This window comes from Aythya fuligula, chromosome W (genome assembly GCF_009819795.1).
Source record: "Aythya fuligula isolate bAytFul2 chromosome W, bAytFul2.pri, whole genome shotgun sequence".
Lineage (NCBI taxonomy): Eukaryota > Metazoa > Chordata > Aves > Anseriformes > Anatidae > Aythya > Aythya fuligula.
In genome coordinates, this window is record NC_045594.1 from 14,772,435 (window position 1) to 14,777,721 (window position 5,287).

Genomic DNA, 5,287 nt, shown 5'->3' on the forward strand with positions numbered 1-5,287 from the left:
CTTATTGCTCTCTACAGGTACCTTAAAGGAGGCTGTAGCGAGGTGGGGGTTGGTCTGTTCTCCCATGTGCCTGGTGACAGGACGAGGGGGAACGGGCTAAAGTTGCGCCAGGGGAGTTTTAGGTTGGATGTTAGGAAGAACTTCTTTACCGAAAGGGTTGTTAGACATTGGAACACCATCCCTGGAGGTCTTTAAAAGACGTTTAGATGTAGAGCTTAGTGATATGGTTTAGTGGTTTAGTGGAGGACTTGTTAGTGTTAGGTCAGAGGTTGGACTAGGTGGTCTTGGAGGTCTCTTCCAACCTAGATGATTCTTTGTAATACCCTGTACATCTGCTAGCCCAGGCTCATGGCTATTGCTGTTATCAGTGTTCCGGGCTGGCCGCGAGGGACCGCGGAAACGACGATCTACCCCGGGCCGCACTGGGCCTTGAGGCCTTGTCATAGCCCAGTCCGAGCACTCCCTTCGGGGCTCCCACCGCGCGCCCAGCGGTGCCGCGCGGGGCACTAGGGGGCGCTGCGGCACCAGCTGCCTTGGCAGGCCCTGGCACGGCGGCCATCTCCGGCGGCGGTTTGAAAGGGTGACGGCGGCAAAGTGGGTTGTATATAGAGGCTGACAGAAAAGGATAATAGCTGTATTTGTCGCTCGGCTTCCTTTGTTTCCTGTCTTCCTCGTTGCGCTGAGCCCAGCTGGTAGCGTAGAGCGGGCCGGCCTGGTGGATCCCTTCCATTCGCTGCACCAGCGCTAGAGAGGTCGCCATTTTCATCTCCACCCTGCCTCAGACCCTCTCGGCCGGACTCGCCTCGCCGTGGAGGTAAGGCGCTCTGTCAGCGGCAGCAGGCAGTGTCTGGCGCTCAGCTGAGGCAGGAGAACCAGCCGGGAGCGCGAAAAGGGGCCTGCACCGCTCCTGCCCGTTGTCTGATCGCCCCGACATCACCAGGTTCCTCCACTGATTTCGTTTCCATCCTTCTTCACCCTTCCCCAGCGCTGCGGGGAGGGGGCACGGGGCTCACGAAAGAAGGGGAAGAAGGTGCCGAGGAGAGTCGAACAAGGAGAGGCAGCCCCAGTGGACAGCGGTGAGTGACGAGGACAGAGATTTGGATTCCCCCATCAGCCCAGTCGGGCGTTTTTACCGCTCCCTTCCTTTTACCTCCTTCCTTGTGCGCGCGGGGAGCAACCTTGCCGGCCTGCCCGCCATCAGGGGTGCTGCTGGAGTCGGGTCAGGTGGGGGGCTGCGGAGCAGGTAGCTGCAGCCAGAGGCAAGCTGGGCTGAATCGCGGGCACCAGAGCCAGTTGCTTTCTTCCCCCGGGCGGGGGGCTCGGGTTTCTGCTGTCTCCCTGCCCGTGGACCGAAGCGGAATAAAGAGGTCACCTGTCCCCGTGGAGTCTGCAGGCCGCCGGCTCCTTATTGAGGAGCCCATCGGTGTCTTCCGTAGTATGAGTCATCAGCTCTGCAACTGGGCAGTGGTGATCGAGAGCCCCCGGACGCAGCGCGCCGGGCTGGGCTGGACGAGCTCCCCGCGAACGGCGGCGGCAGGGCCGCCGAGGCCTGAGTGAGACGTTACAAGGAGAGAGCCCCCCCCTCCTTCCTGGCCGCCGCCAGCAGCGGGAGCAGGTAGGCTCTGTGTCAACATCACAGTGAGCGAGCGCACTCTCGAGGCAAAAAAAAAAAAAAGAGCTTTTTTTTTTTTTTTTTTTTTTCCGGGGGTTGTAGATGTAAGAACAGACCGTGTTGAGGGAGGGCAGGTGGTGGCAGACCTGCGGGAGGTCAAGGCTATGTGGGGGCTCTGGGCTCAACTTGTACTGGACACAGGGTGTGGTGGCATACCGGGGATGCTGTGGTGCCTCCCTCACAAGCAGGGGGTGGGTGCCTGTGTTTATAACCTAATTTTGTACCCAAAGAACTAAACTCTTATTTTATCCTGGTGATTTGAAATGTGGGGCTTGTCTTGGATTAAGTGTTTGGTTTTTAGTCTTTTATGTAGTATATGTAACTTCGTGCTTTTACCAAAATTATAAATCTTTCTTTCTTAGGCCAGGAAAACGGCAGTTTCTGGGACTTCTAACTAAAGTCAAATGTGAAGTAGATCATAAATCTTCTGATTGTTTTTGAACTTCTATGAACTGAGTAATATTTTTATTGCCTTTTTTAAAATTACATTTTTTAGGAAGCGATTTAAACAAAACCCTAAACAGACTTTCTCACACCCATTCCAAATATCCCCCCTGTACTGTGACAACTGCTTAATAAATCCTAAAAAGTCAAAATGTTTGTAAAGTTGGTGTGTGTTTTAGTTTTATTACCTGCTTTTGTGTGTGTTGCAGGGGGTCTTATGTAATGCTCAGGAACTGACTTTTCTATTTAAATTTAAATCAGTGTATAAGGAAACCTTGGACATATAAGGTAACATATTAGTATTAGAGTTGACTGAAGTAATTGAGATTAGAATGTGTTATTGCACTCATAAGAAATGTTTAGTAACTGACATTTACTTATGTCATCTGATTTAATATTTAGCTCAGTAGAGGTATAGATGTGTTTCTGAAAGGTGCATTTTTCACTTCGCAAAAGCGTAGATACAACTTTGAAAAAATAAAATAAGTAAATTTCTATTGCAATGATTGATTTTTAGTTTGAAATTTAGTTTCTTCCATTAACTCGGGTAAGAAACTTGAATATGGATATATTTGCATGGATAACAAACATTAATTTGTTAGTGGGTAATATTTTCTGGAATATTTCTCTGGGGGAGAAATGTCAGTCTTGAGTATGTTATTCACTAGAGAAGAGCTGGGAATGATTAGGCAGGCAGCTATGCAAGAATATGAAAGAACCAACCCACCCCCTGACTGGGAGTAATTTCAATAGAGCAGAAATATCTGCTTGCAGACTGGGATAATAACAACCCACGACACAGAAATCATATGAGAAACTTAGGGTTAGAATGAGAAAGTACTCAGGGATGAGTCCTGAGGACCCGGTGACTTGTGGAAAACGGACTCCACAATCAGTAAGATTGTAAAGTAGGTATGTTTATGCACGGGGGGTAGTCCTGCCAAAGTTGTGCGCACCTGAAGCAGCAACTTGCCTTGGTTTTATGTAAGAAAGAGTTACATATGCACAAAGTTTCACAATACACCTATACATATTCATAACCTGTCCCCGCTTCATATTAAAATTAGTTCCAAGGAGTCATTTCCATAAACTCCTCCCATCTGCGCTTGCACAGTGTGTCCTGGTGGTAGTCATCGGGGGTCCTGGGGATGAAGGTTGATGACTCTTCCTCGTCACCGCTAGTTGACCTCTTGTCTCTGCGCAGACTCAGTTGCTCCTTGGCTCTTGTCCATCTGCAGGACCAGTTTCTACCAGTTTCTTAAGATAGGCTCACACTCTTATTAGGAGACTGACCTTGGTAAGGGGCCCAAGGCTTCTTGCTTTAATTAATTTGCACCATCCTAGTTTCATGCCGTCAGCACTCTATCTCTACTTGATAAGATTCCCCTAACTCCCTCTCTCAGTCCCCCCTTTTCTAAAAAGTTAGTAAATTCTTTTACTATTTCTATGTTCAATATAGTGTTTATCTATCACTCTTTCAAAATATGTTAGACTCCAGTTTCTGAGTTTGTTCTTTTCCACTCACTGTAGGAGTTTCCTGTACTCTTAAAACACCATAAGGTACATCGGATCACTACGCAAGGAACCATGGACAAAACCACAACCACGATTACTGTGATAAACAACTGTTTCATCCAGGTTAGGTTTGGCAACCAGGAAGTTAATTTTTCTACCAAGTCTGTAAATCTGATGATTTCCGCCTTTTGTGCTGATGTTTGTTACCGCATATCCTGTGAGGCAAAGTCCTTGGCGGACGAAGCTGCTGCCATCTATATACCAATCCTCCACATCTTCTAGGGTTGTATCCTTTAAGTCTGGTCAGCTGGAGTATACAGTGTCTGTGGTCTTGCTGCAATCATGAATGGGTAATCTGGAAACTCTGTTACTAAGGAAAGAGGCTGGGTTCACAGTAATGGTGCCAAAAAAATGTAAACTAATAGTCTATTATACACATTCCTTTTCTTCTTCAGTAGCTATCAATTGTGTGTTGCAACAATGCCCCCTTTTCCCGAAGGGTTCTTTCAAGCTTCAAGATCACAGTTCCCGAATATGTTGGGGCTATTCTTGAACACCTGTGGTAACACTGTCCACGTAAGCTGAGTTTTCCGTCCTCTATTAGGATTTTCCCATTCAAAGACAAAGAGTTTCTGGCTTTCAGTTGCCACGGGCAGGCAGAAAAAATCTTTTAAATCCAGTACCATGAACCAAACTTGACTGTTTTTCTCAGTTTGTAATTTCAATCATTTTTCCCAATTTAAATTTCAAGCACTGCAAAAAAAACACCACGCATTTTCCTTTTGGCCAGTTGCTCCTATTACATTTACAGACTAATTAACACAGAGAAAGAAGCTCCCGTAACCAACAAAAATTTCAAGCCTCTCTCTTCGTTCCCTAGCTTTATTTCAACTAATGGACCTGCTAGGGTAGATGCTCCAGGTCCCCATCATTCCTGACTGTTGTAAGTTTATCCTGCAGCCTAAGACAATTTCTTTCTGATATCAGGGGCCGATTGCCCTAGAAAGAAGCTAGCCAATTGCCTCTGTTTTCTGAAGCCAGGTCCATTTTTTTTTTTTTTCCACTGCATTTCAAAGTTGGTCCAAAAATTCCATAGGGGTTTCTTTTGGACCTTGTTGGAACAGATTCTCAATTCCCAATTTAACCAGATTTTGGTATTTACATAACTGTTCATTATTTCCGGGGTGATTAGGGTCTCATGGGGGGGGTCGGTCAGGGGAATGCAATTGTCAACAGTTCCCTGAGCGGTCCCATCGGCAATCTGAGCTCACTCATAAACTCAGGTTGTTTTAAGAGTTAGCTGCTCTTCTGTTTCCATGACAACTCTCTCGGACCCATCATGGTCCCTCTGCCCCAAAGGGCTCACACTGGTGATTTTGAGATCTCAGCCTCAGGTTGAGGCAGAACTATTAACAGTCCTATGTTGCGAAGCACGGACGAAAGCACGACAGACACCAGCAGAGTCAGATCATGCTTCACCATTTTATTGCCCGAATAGCCCAACTTTTATAGTGAATTTTACAGGGGTGGACAGTGTTTCACACAAGATTATTGGTCAAAAGCACTCAGACAAACCGTTAAGAAAATAACACCACCTGCAAGAAAAGAACCCCCCTTTTGATTAGAAGTTAGGAAAACAACCCCCTTTGTGCTTAA

General features: G+C 46.9%; 1 long non-coding RNA gene across 3 annotated transcripts; it reads left to right on the forward strand.

Annotated features, from left to right (window-relative positions):
- The first annotated feature begins 530 nt into the window (after nt 1-530).
- LOC116501429 lies at nt 531-2,268 on the forward strand. Of its 3 annotated transcripts, none has more exons than XR_004254427.1 (4): nt 531-814; nt 941-1,076; nt 1,437-1,615; nt 2,035-2,268. It is a non-coding gene; the product is annotated as an uncharacterized LOC116501429 (long non-coding RNA). The 3 variants fall into 3 exon arrangements; XR_004254428.1 differs by having other exon boundaries at nt 986-1,076; XR_004254426.1 differs by having other exon boundaries at nt 531-1,076.
- Nucleotides 2,269-5,287: the final 3,019 nt, after the last annotated feature.